We start from the raw sequence: 19625 nt of genomic DNA, 5'->3' as shown, positions 1-19625 counted from the left end.
AATCCTGTTATGTGGCAACGGAAGATTTGCAATAAATAAATATTACCTTAACCTATACCCTTCGTATTTTCTCTTTCATACTTCTTATACCACTATATTTATTTAAATTTAGAACTGTTCTCTTTTATTATATTTATTTTTTATAAATAAAATTAACGAAATTAGAAATATAATTTTAAATTCGATCGATCTTCACAGTTTATGTTTTCCTAGAATTTTTCGAATCTCACTGATATCGTGACAAATAATTAAAATAAAATCCAACTAGGTCATGCATAGCAAATGTATTGATTGTAAGCTGTATATTTGATAAAAATACATGTCAACAATTTACAGAAGTTGATTTTAGACCGGTATCTCACTACTCACTTAGTAGTTATTGATTGTGTTTACTCCGCTGTAACGCATTGGGCTAACGCTTGTTATGTTGCAACAGAAGATTTACAATAAATAAATAAAAATGTTCTGAGTGCCACAAGAATCATGTCTTGGTCCACCGATATGTATATATAGTAAAAACTATAGAAATAACACTTGGATGTTGACGAATAATAAGATCCATTTAAGCTATTAAAGATTCTATATATTTAAAAGGTGTGTTACATTCGTTTTAAAATTATATGTCATGTTGTGAAATTTCACTTTAAGATATATGTGTACAAGAAAAAGTAGTAAAAAAATCTATAAAATTATATCGAATGAGAATTTTAATTTTATAGTACGCAATTGAAATACTTTTAATTATAAGAAAGTATACAAAAATTATTCTAAAATATTTGTATCTGGGAAATATTTAATTTTATTTTAGGAGAATTTTGAGTTTATTGAGTGTTCGGTTAAATGTGTATGTAATAAAACATTCTACAAATTACTTTAAGCAGCATGTGCTATTACTTCTACATACATATAAATATTTTTAACTTGAATTTTTGCATTATTTTAAGCAATAGCAAACCTACTTCTAAACATCTATATAGATATATTTTATATATCGTGTATTAAGTTCAAGAACTTTATAAGCGAATGTCGATTTCAATTTTGTTATTTTGTTTTTTTATTATATAATAGTATATGTAAAGTTTATTTTATTTAATACTACTATAGCCAAAAAAACAACACGCAAATGTACATTATTAAAACTTTATTTTACTTAACATTAATTTAAAAATTATACAAAAAAATATAGATCGATCTTATTACTAAACAAAATATATATTGAAATTATTCAGGCAAATAAACATGTATATTTAAGCAAATTTTATTTAAAATGAAGTTTAAGTGTAAAATGTGGCGAGAATGTGGTGACATCTTTGTACCCAACGTATGTTATAAAAAATATTTTCTGTTGCTTATTCTCTTCACTACGTTGTAAAGCATTGCATTAACTGTTATTATTGCATAATATAGTAAATCTGGTTTATTTACAATAATATTAGATTGGTATTGTAAATCAACTAGATTTACATACTATAACATTTGATTGAATATATGACGTCACTCGTTCACGGGCTGAAACGGAGTGTCGCCATTATGCAGCTTAAATTCAGTGCAATTATAGAATCATAGAAAATATCAAAAACCATAATAATCGAATCCACTACATATATTATTATCGATTGCAAAACATATATACAGCGTTTATTCTCTATCTATACGTGAAGCATATACACAGTGAATATATCAAAATATTTATATTATAATTTTAAATAAAACAACATTTGGCAAGTCTGGAAACACAATGAAAGATGCATCAAAGGTATCTCGCACGTATTGTGCAAACATTTTGCGGTTTTCGAACAATACGCTATACACATCCACACCATATATTAACGTCGATGTATTCTCGAGAAGTTTTGCCATCACGCCAAGATTGAGTAACACGTGCAAAAACCACTGTTAGCAGGCGTGTATATATTATACTATACATTCAGAGTGAGTATAGCATTTTATAAATATTTAAAAATAAGTGTATATGGCTATGGGTAGATGCTACATCGCGTTTTATGTAGACTTGTAGACAATTTAACTGACAAACACGCCCCTGGAGAAATGGTGGAACAAAGACTTTTGCGCGACGGCCATTAGCCATAATGTAAATTTCATCAGACAATAGGTCCTTCGTCATCGGTCACCTTAACACCTTTGGAAGATTGACGATGCGTTCGTCGTCACTTGTTGCAGCGTTTGACTTTCAATCTAATCATAAGAGTTTCTGAACAGCAGCTAATGGAAGGAACACACGAGTTGGCGCCCATGAAAATTAGGTTTTATGCTAGTTTATAAAAATAGAACAGCTAAATATAGTTGTGTAAAATCCACATTCGAATAAGAAGTGTATGTGTATGTATGACTTTTTAACCCTTTGGTTGCCAAAATCCGATATTTTAGCTATAAAAACATCATTACTGAAGAAAGAATTGGATACATTTTTTACGCTCCATGTGAACATTTATAAATATGTTCATAAAACGATTTTTATGAACATATATATACATATTTTTAATTGTGGAATACATCGATATTTAGATAGTATGCCTAAATAGCAACCAAATAATTAAAGCTGCGTGCAATCTCTGACTGACGCAAAAAAATATATTTCTTTGAGTATGTAAGATTTACGTTGATTTCTCAACGGTTAATATATCTTTCAATATTCTTCTAATCAAATGATTAGCTTTTACATAACCATCATCAATCAAAACCAATATTTTGCGAAACACACGAACATGTACAAGAACAGCTTTATTAGTTTCGTGAGTTTTATGATACTTTTCCCCAAGCTTTTCTTTTTACTCTTCGTCATACTTTTAATCTTCCGAGTTACTACAAAGTCATAAATTCAGTCATGTAATATTTTTAACAAGTCAACTTTAACATAATATATAGTTAATTTAGAAACATACTTTGCCATATTAATTGCATTAAAATCCATATTATAAAATATACTATCAATTTTCGGACTTTCTATAATACCTACTAGTATGTGTTGATTTTTACACCATTTTATATTATAAAGAAAAATTCACAATTAAAAATAAATGTACCTGATCCATGACCAACCAGCAATGTTCCATCAAGCTGCACTATCAACTAACTACTGACAGTTACAATACAAAATTAGAACTGGTTATACCTATAAAAGTAGAAAGAGTGGTGAATGGAAAGTAGAGACTTTTATGAAACGAACTTATTAAGCTAATTAACTTTTGTCAACTAAAAATAAAATATTTTTGAAGTAAATATTTACAAAACATGACTTCAATTATTAATAAAACAGATTGAATTAGGTTCACTTTAATAATCTTAATTTTATTGACCATATAGGGATTTTTCAACATATTCATGAGCTAAAGTAAACTAAAACCATATTTAATATAAAAAACTGTGTACACTTTTCATCTGTATTTAATAGTAAGCTATAGAATGTTCTTAATATAAGTTTTTACTAATAAGTATAAACCTCATAATTAAATACTACTACTTAAGTATATAATAATTTATAAATACTAATAAAAACCGCATTTAGCTAATAATGATATAACCAAATAATGCTAAAGTGTATTTTAAACCATATTATTACAAAAAAATATTTTTTATACATACTTAAATTTTTACAGAAAGAACAAATTTGCCAGTGAGATTATGGTTAAGTATCTAAGATTTTTTTGTGACAAGCTATTAAATATCTCCCATTAAACAATGTTTTTATAGTAACAACAAAAAATACAGTCTCGCTTTTTTATATTATTCTATACACTAATAATATTTTCTTTGTAATACGATATATCAATTAAGATATCAATGTACTTTTAAAAATCAGACAAAATAGGAAAATAGTGTAAATACAACGAAACATGAACCTAAATGTATTTCAGTTACTCTCAATCTACGTATATTATATATTCAAATACACAAGGTAATACGCGACAATGTTCCAAAAACGATTATGTTAATACATACTCAAGGCAAAGTTTCAGTTTTTTTACAGCTTCACATTCGAGCCGTGTAATCATCGTAAAACCAAAATTTAACACAACAACAGCACTCAATAAAAAGAAAAACACCAAAGCGACCTTTGTGACGTTGAAATTAGCCAAGATGCGCTAAAAATGCATACGAACGAAATTTTCTCTACAAGTTAAATAGTCATCCGTCTACCGAAAATTACTTTTGTCAACAACTCAAATTTGTTATCTAAACATTTTTTGCTGGTAAAATATAGCTTCCGTTTATTTTCCAGCGTCTAGTATCATTATAGAGAATCTTTTCGTAGATAATAGATAATGGAAGTGGAATTATTCTCACGATCTACAAATTGCTCATAGCGGCCGTGTGCCATGCCAGACCAAAGGTTTATTCACCTCACGAAATTGAGAAACTTATAATAAGTTACGGAATATGTGAACTTTCTAGCGTAATCGGCAATGACATTCCAATGGTTTCGAAAATCTTGACCTTAACCTGCTGCTAAGTATTGGCATAACACTGACGATTTTTTTCAAGATGGTTAATATTTTTTGTATTCTTTGATGTAACCAGTCAACATCAAATTCCAAACCGTAACTAAAACAAATCTTTTAAATGCGTGGGTGTTTGTACCAATATTTCATGTCAAAAAAATGCACGCGAGAATACAATCCCATTTAACAATGAATATGTACATATCTCACGGACCAAAGACGAGAATTGATCAATACCGTCATTGCCGGTCATTCACTTTATAACAAAAATATTCAGTTTATATAATAATATATTGTAATAATGAATAAGATATTAGTAAAATAGCTTTTCCATGAATGTATTACTACGTTCAAATATGTGTTTGTATCGTACAGAAATTAAACAAACAAAGCATCTGTTTATCGGTCGCTCGCTTCGCTTAGCAGAGATTGGACGTGTATATCCAACAACATCTATATATGGGCCAAATAGTTCAGTCGCAGTTGTGACGTCATAAGCGCTAAGTCAAGCGGAATCAATATGAGTGGATTCACAATATTGTATTTTTTTGTTTAAGTAATTAATTTGTATTTGTATTTGCGTCAACAATGATATGCGAAAAATCCATAAATTATAAAACAAACAAATGTGAGCAATTCATAATAGAAACCATAAAAAATAAAAATAAATAGGGGTTATAAGAGTAATAATTTTTATATATAGGTTACTAATTATTTCGATAAACATATTGTTAAAAATAGTGTCTTGATCAGTGGATATAAATAAAGAAGTATTGTAATATATTATATAATAGATTGCAAACTGAAATTATTCTCTAAAAATGAATAAAATAGTATAATATTAGTTAATATAAGCATAAATAATAATTACATGTTATATTCATTACATATATTATTATTTAACTACAAATATAATTATGATAATAATTAAATCGTACTAATAAATTTCAAAATAGCTCAAAAATCTTGATTACCATTTTAAAAAATCGTGATATTAAAAATCAAACTAAGAAAATTATACAAACAGATAGATTTGACAAACAAAGATTATTCCTTCAATATTTAAGGCGTTAATCAGTGACATCGGATGGCTTTATAATGAACATCACTTGTTTTTTACGACACCATTTTATATATTTTTGCTGTTTATAACGTATCACCCTAAACAGGAGCATATGAAAACAGATCTCTGATCAATTATTTTATTGAATTCACGACCGCAACTAAAAATTTCGTCACAGGACTGTTGTTATTCAAAGAATATTTTATTATTGCTTAACTCCCAAAAAATATGTACCATACAAACAAGACATCAAACAATAGGTGTTCAAGACACCGTTGTATATCATCCAACGGCTAATTCGCCGCCGGTAAACTTTCGTAATGAGATCTCTCAACAATCTATTGTCGGCGCAGTTAACGGTTGAACCTTATTTTAACTGTAGTTCAAAAAAACAATGACAAAAATTCGTAAATGCGAAACCTTAGGTGCGTCGACCTCTGCTAGCCGTGATTGATCACGACGACTTAATCTCGAGACTTGGAACATAAAAGAGAATTATCGGAAAAGTATCGGATTGTGTCCGAAGACCAGCTCGTGACCTCGGAGTTAGTTGGGGTCACAAAAAATGCTCCTCTTATACTTTGACGGTGTAAAGTTTATCCGTGACGATAGCTATATAAAAAGCCACGCTTTCACTGTGATTTTTCAAGCCAGTAATTTTGATGAAAATAAAAATAGGAACCAGTAACTATGAACCTTTTATCAAAATATACATAAGTTCAAACTTTCGACTATCATTAAAAAAAAAATACAATTGAAACATTTTGGCACACGGTTGAAACTTTGATATATTAGTGATTGTTATATTTATCGTTAATTTAAATGAATTGTTTCAAGCACTGTTCCCGGAAATCCAGGATGAATGATGGCCCTAGTTAAAAGTAGACTACATAATGTTACTTCACCTAAATAACTTTAAAATGAAATTGTTCAAACTTGTAAATTTATTTTAAAATTTAACTTTTTGGTGATTTCTAATAAAAACATTTTTAAGGATCATTTTAGAAAATGCATCTACAGTTCAAATCCAATGCAAAATAACTAATTTGTCCTTCAATTGAATCTGAACGTTGAATACGTCTCTAGAGGTTATAAATGTTGTTTTAGCTTCTTCGTACTACAAGATGTTCAAAAGTACACACACACAAACACACAGAATCGATCGTTGATTTAGCATTACATAATATTTATTTATACACTCTCTACTTTACAATCGTGCGATAACCGGTCGGAAAGGTATAAAAAATAGTGCTCGTTGAACGTCTGCGAATTCCAACTGGTGTGGTGTATGAACTCCAAAATCCAAAAGGGGAACTATATTTTACGACTTTACGGTCAAATTGCAGTCACACCACGTGGACTGTGGGCGGACAAGAGAGGACTCTTTTTTTACCTCTTTGTGTGTTCACAAAAAAAAACATTTTCCTCGGACATCGGCTGTTACGGCTTGTTGGCAACGCCTTAATCCATTTGGACTCGCTAAACCGGATTTTTGCTTCCTAACAGACAAGAATTTTGAAATGCAACGGCTCAGCGTCGCGTATCGCCAAGATGCCCTCTATCGTTACATTTTTTGCATTAACTAAGATTCATGAGTATTTTACTATGTTCCGTCATGGAAGCAATAGAATCGAATCGGATATAGTATATATCATTTAATCAATCAATTTAATATCGAGAGGAGATTCAGAGTTATGATCCAAGTAAAGAATATCGCTCTTTACTACACTAATCATAATATATGCTCGTATGAAGGCAACCATAAATACTTGATTTTAAAACATGCGTAATTTTAATAAACATCCGCTCACAATTATTTTTAACTGATTTTGATTACCTTGATTTTCTATTATATTGTGTCATAAAATGGTCCCATAATTTATATTTAATTACATAGCACCCTAATATTGTACAAAAATCAGTAGATAAACACACAATATAATGAGGAAAATTGCCTTAAAATCAGATCATTCTTTTATAAAATAATTGCAGAACTTGAAACAAAAACTTAATTTTTATTTATAATCCCATGCAAGTTTCGTCGATTGATTTTTCCGTACAAATTATTAATTAGACCGTTAATATCATTCGCTTTTTTTTGGTGTGAAGTAACTAATTTTTTTATGAGCTCCAAGTCATTAAAAATAAATCAATAAAAATATTATATAACACACCTTTTTATACTGACCTTAAAAAACTTTATTAAATTTAGAATACATTGACATAATCATACGAAATAATACTTTTAAATTTTTTTTTTTGTTCTAGTTTAACCTATTAGCACTTGAGAACAATAGATAAGTGTTTTTGAACAACAAAAAACAATAAAAATGACATTGTAAGACATATTGTTTTATTTCCATTTTTATTCGCGTAAAATAAAAAAATAGAGCTCCTATTAATTTATTATTTTAACGTCAGTCCTTAAGCCCTACACAATTTAATCGTTTGGAAAGCAATATTTTAATTATTTTTTGTGAACTAAGAAGAATTTAACCTTGTAAGGCAGCAAATAGGTATTTATTTACAAATAGGCTTTAATGTTAATAACTACTGTAAAGAATCGGTCATGTAGTAACTAAATATAAAAATGGAAAATTAAAAAACGATGATAATAAAACATACTTATTTTTAAAACTAATAGGTTTGTTATTTATAGGAAACGAGCGTTCCTATTTTTAGGTAATATATGTTATTATTCTACATAAATTGTAGTGTTTTTAAAAAATATTTAATTTAAGTATTGCATATTTTTTTACCATTATATAACTGTTGTTTACCGACTAATTTAAGAAAAGGTCGCAGACTAATTGTTTAGTCCGAAGAAAGAAACCGTCTGTTATATGGTATCGTTTGCCGTGTATTAATTTTTATATTAAAAAATATTTAAAGTATTATATAAACATTTCGTAAATGTCGAAAGTCATGTTTTAAGTTAAGGTCAAAAAGCGAATATAATTTTATTGAATTCGCAAAGACTGAATCAAAATAATATACAATTACACAGTTAACTAATTAATTGCTTGGGTCACGTTGAAAAAAATACCTTTAATATAATACATACAAGTACAAATCAAAAACTTAAATAAAATTAACGACAACAGCCTAAAAAAAGGTGAAATATTAAAATATCACAAATAATGGTAGTCTCACTATTTTGGCCAGGCCGTATACTAATTAAATTGATATTTGCACATTTGAATACGAGATATTGATACTTTTCCATTAATTAAATTACGCATTAACCAAAGCAATAACACTATAAATTTTGTAATTCAATTCAAAGCAGCTGAGAAAGAAATTTTTAGAGCCAATTTACTATTGTTATCAAGTAGTCATGCGTTACAAAGCTTTATGTGTATCAAGATTTACAGCATACATTCCGTTAATAATAAAATCGAAGTCACTCGCGAACGTATGTTTACGTATCTTGAGTTTCTTTCGCTAGAAATGCTAAAACACCATACAAAAGTACCATCGGAAAAACGAGGGCAAGTGGTTCGAAGAAAACTTCATAAAACAACAATGGGCAATATAATCGATTTATTCATCATATGGTGTATTATTAAAAAGCCAAGTTATCATGAATGTATTGTTATAATGTTTATTGCTTAGTTAATTCTACGAGTTAATGTGTAACATGTGGCATAATGCAAGATGTGTTTGCAAATGTTGAGTTGGCCTGAATCTAATCAAATAGTAGTTTTTGCAAGGTACGTGCTTGTAAGCGGAGAGATTTTACGTAAGAAAATGGTCACGTATTGGTTGAACGTCATCATCACGCCCACTTACCTTACAATAATGTGATTGTTATTCTCAACGTGTCTGTTATCAATGTAACCAAAAGGTGAATCATCGTGTCGCTATGTTAAAGCCACGAACACACGCACGTGTATTTGAAATATTTAGAGTTAAAAAGAGTACATTTTGTTTAAAAATCAAAAACCAATATAACATTGAAGAGATTAAGAACAAACAATTTTATAAAAACAACCATCTAATAAAAAAAATCTCAAACTTGATAACAATTTAAAAAATTAAAGTTCAAAATAGTTTATGCAGTATACCATCCAGTTTTTTGCCAAATAAATAACACTATTGATATGCTACATTACTTGCGATTTCATATTAGATATGGTATATTTTATTTTATTTTAAATTATTAAAAAAAAAATACTGGTTTGCAATATTGCTTAGAAAAAATTTCAAAAAACAAGTTAAGTTACATTTTTCTGAAAAATAATAATATACAAAAACACATAGTTATGTTTTTGATTCTACGCTAAAAATATTTATTTTTAATTGTAGACTAATGTAGCAAAAACAATCAGTCATGATTAGGGATAAAAAAGGGATTAACGTTAGTTATTACTCTCCAGTGTTAATCTTATAACAATTTGAGAATACTTAATAAACTGATATATTTTTTTGTATCAAAAACAGAATAACCTGATTGATTATATATTTTTGTATAATCAATCAATTTTGTTTTAGCATATGCTACAGTATAAATTATTTTTTTATTTTAGTAAAATAATTGCAGAATCTTTGTAGCACCGTAAAAAATATAAAAACCACTATAATAATCAAAACTAATTACAGCGATAAAGTACTTTGATAAAAGAATGTAAACAAAGTTTATAAAATTTTTGCTATTTAGAAAAATATTATTTAGAACCAAAAACTCAGTACTAGTATATTATAATTTAGCATATTTATTTTAAATTATATTTTAAAATATTGACAGAAAAAAACGTACAAATCAATTGTGTAATGTGCTTTTAACCTAGTACTTGCTTATTCATTTTTAATCTTTAAATTTTACAACGGCAGTTTCCATTAAATTTAGCAAGTAAATTAATTAAGGTATATGGCTTGTTTATGGAAGACATTCGAGCGAATTTACGATCGGAAGCGGAAGTACGTAATTGATACGTGAAGGGCACTATTTACCAATAATATACAATATCTTCGTGAATGCCTTCTAATACAATACATACTATAAACCCGATACAATTATATAGAAATTAAAATATTTCACAGCGTATATTGAAATGCATATAATCTAGAAACACAACCTTTTAGTACTTGCTTGTATAGAGGTGACCATAAAAACGATATTATAAAATGCATTTGCTCACTATCATTTTGGACTGGTCGAATTTAGTTTGAATTATTTCACTATTGCATTATGAAAAAGCGTATAATCTATTTTTCATTACTCAGCATCCCAATGTTGTACCTGTTTTACAATAATCACGGAGAAATACACAATTTAATGAGATAAGTCGCGGAAAAATCAGTCAATTTTAATTCAAAATAAGCATAGATGTTCAAACAAAATGATTTCACGAAGTGCAAGGTTCAGTGCGAAAGGAGAAACTACTGCTAAATTTCTTTGCCAATTTGTTTCTGTTTATGGCAATGACGTTTTAAAAAATGTGAATTTAAAGAAGGTAGAAGTGGCGTTTATAATGACAAAAAGATTAATATATAGACGTTAGAATTAAAAAGCTCGCTCCCAAACTCATTCTAAATGTAGTGATACTATTAAAAAAAGAATGAGGGGTGTTGCAAAATTATACGTCAATCTTGATAAAAAATCATTAGAAATATTGTTTTTATTTTGTATGTTTACTTTATGAATATCCATGATATTCACAGCTAGTATTTATTGAATGAAACATAACAATTTGAAATATGTTATTAACAATGGTTTGTGGGTTGCGGTTGTAATACTCATCGTAAATCAAGTAGCACGTAATACTAATTGATTAACAGGAAGGGCTTAATGACACAAATAGACAAATCATCACGTTATTCGTAACAATTCATAGCAAAATGATTTGAAATACTTTTCTAATTAAGCTACAATGCAGAAATTTTCCTGTATAATATGCCATAATCAGGCAACTTTCTAAACTCCTATTCGGGATCAGATATAATATTAAAATATGCATTATTATTTTAAACTATACACGCAAAATACTATGGGATTTGTATCTAGTGTGTGGATATTTTCAGTTACAACCTAATATCTTAAGACTTGATATGTATATAATAAGTAAATACAAACATTTCTATGTTATGTTATGGGGGGCTTGTCCTTCTATCGTTACGATCTTGATTAAAATATATTTATTATTGTGGCAAAAAATGCATATTTGTTGTGCAGTGTATGTTTTTGAGCATATTAATATTATATTATCAAGGGAGTTAGATATTATAATATACAAGTAACGTCACCGCCGTCAGAATGAAAGCTATTGTGGAGTACCACGTGGATCCAACCTGGGTCCTCTGCTCTTGTTTCTATTTATTGTGTAAAATTATTGTTCGAAGCATCGGTGAAACCTGTCATGATGGTCAGATTTGTGATAATAAATAAAATAATGTTAGGGTATATTTTTTTATTTGACTAATATTATACAAAGTTGTGTTTAGGAATAGGGAAAAGTATTATTGGGTGTCTATATATATATATATTTCTTTGCCGCATTATGGTGGATTCTGAGGATGAGCGTGAATCCCCACGGGCGTCCAGTTAGGATCAAGTCGGAAAAACCTGTTTGCAAAATTAAATCCTCGGACCAAGGCAAACGACATTTTACGGAGGACGACGGGCCTCCGAGGAGTTCGAAGGCCGATTTTAAAAATATATATAGACTTTATTTAAATCTTTGAATTTAAAAATACTATTATTTTTAAAATTTTAGTGTAAAATACGTATATATATATATATGGTTTAAAAGTTAAAAAAAAAAAAAAATTGGTATAAATCCATCATACAGAAAGCTTTTTAGGTTTAAATATGAAACTTAATTTTAAAAATAAATGACGCTTTTTTATGAAATACACTATTATGTATTCTAATCGACAGTCCCTAATATTTGCTATAAAGCATTGTTCTCAAAAAAAATTTTTTTCCGGAACATACTTGATGGACCTTAAATTATCAATACATTTTATTAAACCTTAACTAAAAAACATCAATTTATATTTTTACCGCTTATTTTGTATTAATTGCAACTATATATTTTTTTGTTTATAAAAGAAAGCAAATTGGATAATTAATTTTTAGTTTTGCCATTGCATAAAGATGCAGATACTGACTAAAGTGAAACCAAAAAAAAAACAGATTATGGCGTTGCATACTGTCCGCTTCTTTAGCATAGAAAATTGCTAGTTTAATTTAAATATTTCTATAATATTAAACACAGAAATAATTATAAACCAATCGTATGTACATTTTATAAAAAATCGATAGTAAATCAGATGCTTTTTATGTACCAATGTAAATTAGATAAACGAAAAAGTGTAAAATAAGGTCATGTAAATCATGTAGGTGAATTTATACCATATAAGTACATTAGATGTTAATTAATTCACATTTTTCCAATAACCAAAAGGTAATTTTTCCTTTCTTCCAAAACAAAATTATTACTTATTAACTTCCATATATAAAACTGCTTTTGTATATAACTAATAATAGTATCTACCTATGTAATAAAAAATGTTTTGTTATAAAACATTAAATGTTAAATATTATTAGTAAATGACTATCGATTTACTACTTTATAGTGCATTTCTATTATTACATATTAATTAATTTTATTATTTATTAATATAAATTTCTAATGTCTCATAGCAAAAATATTCTCTTACATATTCTGGCATATCTATGCATGAGGTTTAGAACAATTATATATAAGATTCTAGATGGAACAAGCAGGTTTTGTATCTGTAAAAGCGATTATATTTTTATATTAACTAATTGAAAGAGTAGGCAGCTTAATTAGCCTATGATGCTGCGCCTTGAGTTTGGCAAATGGAAAAGTATGTTTGAAATTATGTAAGAGATTTATGGTGCAAAATTTGTATTTTTATTGAAGATATTTCAGCACATTTTAAACTCAAAAAAGTTGTCTGTATATATTCTCTCACCAAAACAAAAGTAGGTGTCAAAAGATATCCAGCATACGCCATGCTAAGGATAACATTCTAGCCAACGATGAAACACAAATATTTTAGCTAGTATTATATATTTTCTCTAATACAAGTAGAAAGTGAATCACTGGGTTTAAAAATAAACATAAAAGTACCTTAGCTACTATATCTAAGGTTTGCTTTAACTTATGGTGAAAATATATCAAGTACAATAATAAACTTACATATAAATAGAAAATGCACTGGCTGAAGACATTATGTGACCATGAAAACTGCATTAGTACCAAGATCCGACTAATGTTCTCAATATTTCTCAACGCAGTTGAGTCATGGACCTTGAGTGCTCTAAGGAACAATGTGTTTATACTGTAAATCGTATACTTAGATTATTTCAGATCTGAAGATTGTTTTGATGGCTATCCAATCAGTTAAAGGATGACACAGATACAACAAAAAACATGACATGGTCACTATCCAGACCAGCACGATAAACCAGTGGTATAGTTGGTGACTTATATCCAAATGAACCATTACATTTTTTTATATTTTTATCGTGTCTAGTAGATCAAAATTAGTAATTATTATATAATTTTAATTATAATCGCTTATCACAGATTAAGTTTTCCTAGATTTTCCAAATCTCATAAATGCATATCGTGATGATTAATTTAAAACGAGCTAGTTCGTCCATATTAGGTATAAAAAATCTCTAATAATGAGCTACTCATAGAGAATATCATACATGTATGTACGAGTATATAGAATATAAATTCTTAGCATCAAGGGAAAAACTTGAAAAAATAGAAAAAATATAAAATGCTAAAAATATAAAGATACATGTAAAAAAATAATTTTGTACAATATCTTGTTTGTAAAACAGTCATTGATTATATTTTTTATAAATTGCCGGTGAATCTAAATTTAATTATACTTATGTACAAGTATTATAACATAAATCACTGAAATTTAGCCAGTCAATAAAACGAATTTTATACTATGTATAAAATGTTATTTATAATTAATAATATAAATTTATTTAGCCCCGTATGAATATTTTGCTGGCATGTGAATTATTCACAGCTAATATGATTATGTCAATATATTTACAACAGTCTGTGTTTACTTTGTATCATACATTAATAAATTTTAATTGGAAAATGACGAACCTTGTAACAAAAAGTATAAATTTCTAGCCAAGTGAAACTCATTGTGTTATAGTTTATTTGTGTACAACAACGTTCGATATTCGTGATGAGCTTTAATGATTAGATAGGTATTTAAAATAGTATTTTTACATAAAAAATACATTAAATTATTTACAGTCGAGTAGATAATTAATTTTGTATACATTTAAATAAACTAAATATTTAATTGCAGGGTGTTAACAAGACAGTTATTGTCATTTTCGGTTTAATCCAAGCATTAAATTTTAAGCTTCAAATATTCTACGAATACAAAGAAAGTCCAGATCATGCTCAATTGATATAAAAGTTTTTGGCAGAGATTCAGTCGTTAATCAACGAATTTTCTTTAAAGTTTACACGGCAATATGTAGAAAGAAGAAATTTTATTTTACATCCAGACACATAAACAGATAATCTGTGTTTGGATTTTTTAAGTTGCTGAGTGATTTTAATAATTTTAAAATAAAAATTTACAAATTTTTTAAATTTAAAAAATAAATTATTATATAGTTTTTATAAAAGGTATTAAGTCAATTGGAATGCAAATTTATCATGTATCATACAATATTTTTTAATTCGTCAATGGATTCATCATGAACATTCTCAGTACATAAGGAAATATTATTATATACATATTCTATTTTTATTAAAAATATCCAAAATATGACTAAATTTAGAAGTTTTTTTTATAATAATTTCCACCTGTTCACATATCCCATCCTTCACACTCGTCACTAGTTGACGCATGAAAAATTTCAAATTTCACGCACACGCGTCACTTTTTGGAAAATTCACATACAATACATACACACACGGTTTGTGGCATTCGTCCCATGAATTTTAAAACATTTCGTGATGGTCTATGGCGCACAACGTGGTATTTCGCCTTTTTCTCGTTCGGAACCGGTTCATTGTCATGAACATGGCGAGTTCATCAGTGCATAATAAATACTCCTCCCGTGTACAGTTATTCTCGCATACTCTTTGTTGACTTATCGCCATGGGAACACAGGCACAAAGAATAGCAAAGAAAAGTATAAAGCTAAATAATATGAATAATAATAAAACTCACCTTATAAATAAAAGTGGCGAAAAAGAGCCGCCGTGCGATTGGATTTTAAAATTTAAGCGCGGAAAGCGCGCGAACACCTAAACTTTGCGTCTCTTTCTTTCAGCGTCCATAAACCAATGTGTTAGAAAGAAATAGCGAATGCGACGCGCGGCGCCACATTTATCGTTATTTAAAAAATCGATCGCGATTCAAATTATTTTTAAATGGTCACATTAATTTATTTACTAATGCTGTATTTCATTATTATTATTAGCGCGATTTATTTGATGAACATAAGCTTGATTTGAATTTTAAATGTTAAGATGGAGTATTGCACATTTTCGCACGGTGCGCGATTTGCGCATTACTTGGCGCACAGGTGTTTTTTTAGATTAATTTATACATATAAATAATATTTATTTTTAATTAAATAATAAATTACATTTTTTGTTTTGAACTGTCAATATTTTGAGTTGTACGATAAGTAAGCACTGAACGTTCACACAACGCACGACGTTCACGCCAGACAACCGGCGAATGACTGACCAAAGTTGCATTCACCGGAGGACACCGCCTTCGCCTCTTTGTTGACACACAAACTCTATAACACCAGTCACAGAACATAAAAATAACGACAATCTATTACGACTGATAGACAATCTAAAATTAAAGGTAAATAAACCTTAGGTCAATGCTAAATATTAATAAAAGTTTTCGCCCGCGCGCCAAATTCAAATATGTATTCAATGTTTTCAGCGAAAGCAGAAAATGCTACTGCCTTTTTATAATGCATAAAAGATTAATGCTATCGATTAGTCACATTAGTTTTTCTTTTTCCATTTCGCTTCACCCACTCACCTATTTACATTTTCCCCCATAACAGCGACGTTACAGCCATGGAAAATTATTGATCGCTAAAAACTAGGTTGTATTTCTTTGTGGAAAGTCAATACCCACGTACACATACATACATAGACGACTAGAGCGAAGGTGTTGTATATTTTATTAAGAGACGGTATCGTCCGGAAAATGCCCCTCATATTCTTGGGAAAATCAAAGTAAATGTTTCTGACGCATTTTTAAACGCGCAGGTGAATAAAAACGTGTACTAATTTTAATATAAATATAAATAAATAAAATAATAGTACTGCGCCATCTAAGACCTTCAATAAATAAAATATGATACAAGGATGTTTTTAGAGATAACTATGAGGAACCGAAAAAATATATGGGATGGTGCTTATCTATTTTAGATGTGCATCATAACTGTTTTTATTTATATTTTTAAATGTTTAATTGTATAATTATTGTTTTATAATGGCCATCATGACGCATTGCTAAAACCTGTAAAGTCATAATGGTCAGATTTGTAATAATAAATAAAAATTAAAACAATATAACTTGAATTTCTAAGCTGTTTTGTAAAAAACTAATGGTTTGCTTTGCGGCGCTTTTAACGCAATATATGAAGCTTTCAATGAAAGCTATGTAAATGCCGCAAGTCGCCGATGGACCTCACTGCAGGATAAAAAATTAAATCCTTCATTTCTTTAGTACATTCCCTGAGCTTCTTATTCGCTTTTTAATTGCTTTTTTATTTAACTTTATGGTTTTTGGCAGTGAAAGCTTTTTTATACTCTCATTTCTCAATTCAAAATTTGATTTTATTTAACATTGTGTATAATATAATAGAATACATTTAGCTATTTATTACAGATTTGTTAAAACCATATATTCATAATCTAGCTTTATTTTAATTATATATCAAAATATTCAACTGCGATCTTAGGAAAATCTAGGAAAACCTCATCTGTGATAATCGATCACGCGATAAAAAATTAAGAACTGTAGTTCATATGGGATTTGAATCCGGGTATTTGAGGTGTTGGTCATCAATTTACAACACTGACTTATCATGTTGATTAACCCTAGTTATATATTATAAAGATTTGGTCAGCGAGTATATTTAATCAGTTCATATTTTAAATAAACTAATATTTTTCACCCCCACACACATTTGTATTGTCCGTATTTGAAGAAAAGCAGTTTAACAACTATGACTGTTTTTTTTAAATATTGAATATCGACCATATAAAAACCCTCTCGAAATCTCATCACTCTTACGCAGTGGCGTAGCTAGAGTTTGTCTCATACGGGATGAATCTTAACTTTGTCCTCCCCCCCCCCCTTTCCATTACAATTAACTAATACAAAATCTGGCCTTCCTAAAAATCTATAGCTTATTGCATGTCTTCAATATACCGAAACTTTCCAGGGCACGTGACCCCTTTTGTCCCCTTCCCTAGCTACGTATCATACCCTTCAATCATATAAAAATACGTGCAAAACAGTTTTCAAGTTGCATAATATATGTTACGGTATTAAAGGCATTTTAGCACGTGCTCGACTCGAAAAACATTGTGAAATATATGGCGTAACATCGACTTTTACCGATTCTAAAGAACTGGCCAAATTTTTAGGCCGACCAAAAATATTTTTATCAATATGGGCGGCACATTATGTTTGGCCGGGTTATAAAATTAGCATTTGTTGAACTGTTGTTGTAGCTATTCGTGGATATATATGTTGTAGCGCGTTAAAAATGCGTCTTGCGTTCATCGCGAAAATGTCGCCCCCAAGCATGTGCCGTCCGGGGCGGTCCGTCCCCCACCCCTTAATTCGCTACTGCTTTAACGGTTCAAAAAAATCTACGCGTTCTGATGATGTACACCCAGTGTGCTTGTAAAAAAATATGAAAAATTGTGATTTAAAATTAAAAAATAATTATAATAACAATAGTCAAATTATAGTAACATTAATTGTAATTTAAATTCTAAATAAAAAAAAATACATTAAACAACGCAATTATTCTGTATAAACACAAAAAAGTCCAACTGGCAACATTCATACCTTTCATAGTTTTAACGAATTGATAACAGATTTCGAAAGTTTTTATCGTCTTTCGATTTTATTGTAAAAAAATAGTTTTTCTATGTTTTATTTTATTAAAAATGCACTTTTGCACGTGATATTTTAAATTAAACAGAGTAGCGATGGTTTTCTTCTACTCTCTTTACTCAAATTAAAATCTAATTTTTATTAACAAATTACATGTTTTACTCAAAAAATATTATTATTTCATCGTATTCGTTATTTAATTTAAAAATATGTCAGAGCATAGCTATAAATAAATATATTTTCAAGTTTTTTTTGAATAAATTACTGAACGAATATATGAAATATATAATATATTATTGATTAAATTCGCTTTCCGTTATTTTTTAGCAACCTCGAGTAAGTAGGTATTAAAATATAAATATATATTTTTGGGATCGTCACGAGGTCGCGTTTATGAAGTCCCACCCTGTTGTGATCTAATTTCCCTGTCTCCGACAAAGGTGCGCTCGGTCATTGAATTCCGGCATGAAAAAACCTTTCACGTTTCCATCACAATTTAACTGCCACGCTTGACGCTATTACGTGCCCTCTGACCTCTTGCGTCAAATATTCAATTATATCGTGAAGTAATCACGACAATAAAAAGGGGGCTTTTATTTTTAGCGCGCATTACTAATTATGTGAAAGCTGTCCAAAAATGGTAGACAGTAGGAGTGCCTTAAATGTGTATTGAAATACGTACGTACTATATAGAACTCGTCTGAATTGTTTCTGTAATTTGACAATAAAAAAGTGCTATATAGGCGTGTCAAATGAGAAATGGTGAAGTTTTAAAAGTGATGAGTCTCACTGAACTTGTTAAGTTGTTAGCTTGTATTCTCTCGAAGCAAGTGGCAAATATTTTTTTAATTTTCTTAGACGTATGAGAGAGAAGGTTTATTCAAAAGAATGACGGTATTGTTCAACCCCACGTATTAATATAGAACCCCTCTACTGAAATAATAATATGTCTTCTAGGTGAT

The 19625-nt window shown here is 28.9% G+C and overlaps 1 protein-coding gene across 3 annotated transcripts in view; it reads right to left on the bottom strand.

The window, feature by feature from the left end:
• LOC148232130 (uncharacterized) overlaps positions 1-16248 on the bottom strand; it is a 45743-nt gene extending 29495 nt beyond the window's left edge. For 2 of the 3 annotated variants that reach the window (XM_088191670.1, XM_088191668.1), the window contains exon 1: positions 16148-16248. The gene's annotated coding sequence lies outside the window, so the exon portion shown is untranslated. Of the gene's footprint in view, positions 1-15726; positions 16074-16147 lie in introns of those variants that run through there. The other variant, XM_088191669.1, reaches the window with a different exon arrangement.
• Positions 16249-19625: the final 3377 nt, after the last annotated feature.

Source organism: Plectrocnemia conspersa, unplaced genomic scaffold, assembly GCF_051122295.1.
Source record: "Plectrocnemia conspersa isolate PC_06_02 unplaced genomic scaffold, ASM5112229v1 ptg000009l, whole genome shotgun sequence".
NCBI classification, from domain to species: Eukaryota; Metazoa; Arthropoda; class Insecta; order Trichoptera; family Polycentropodidae; genus Plectrocnemia; species Plectrocnemia conspersa.
The sequence above is the reverse complement of the archived record's forward strand: the minus strand, read 5'-3'. Positions and strand labels throughout refer to the sequence as shown.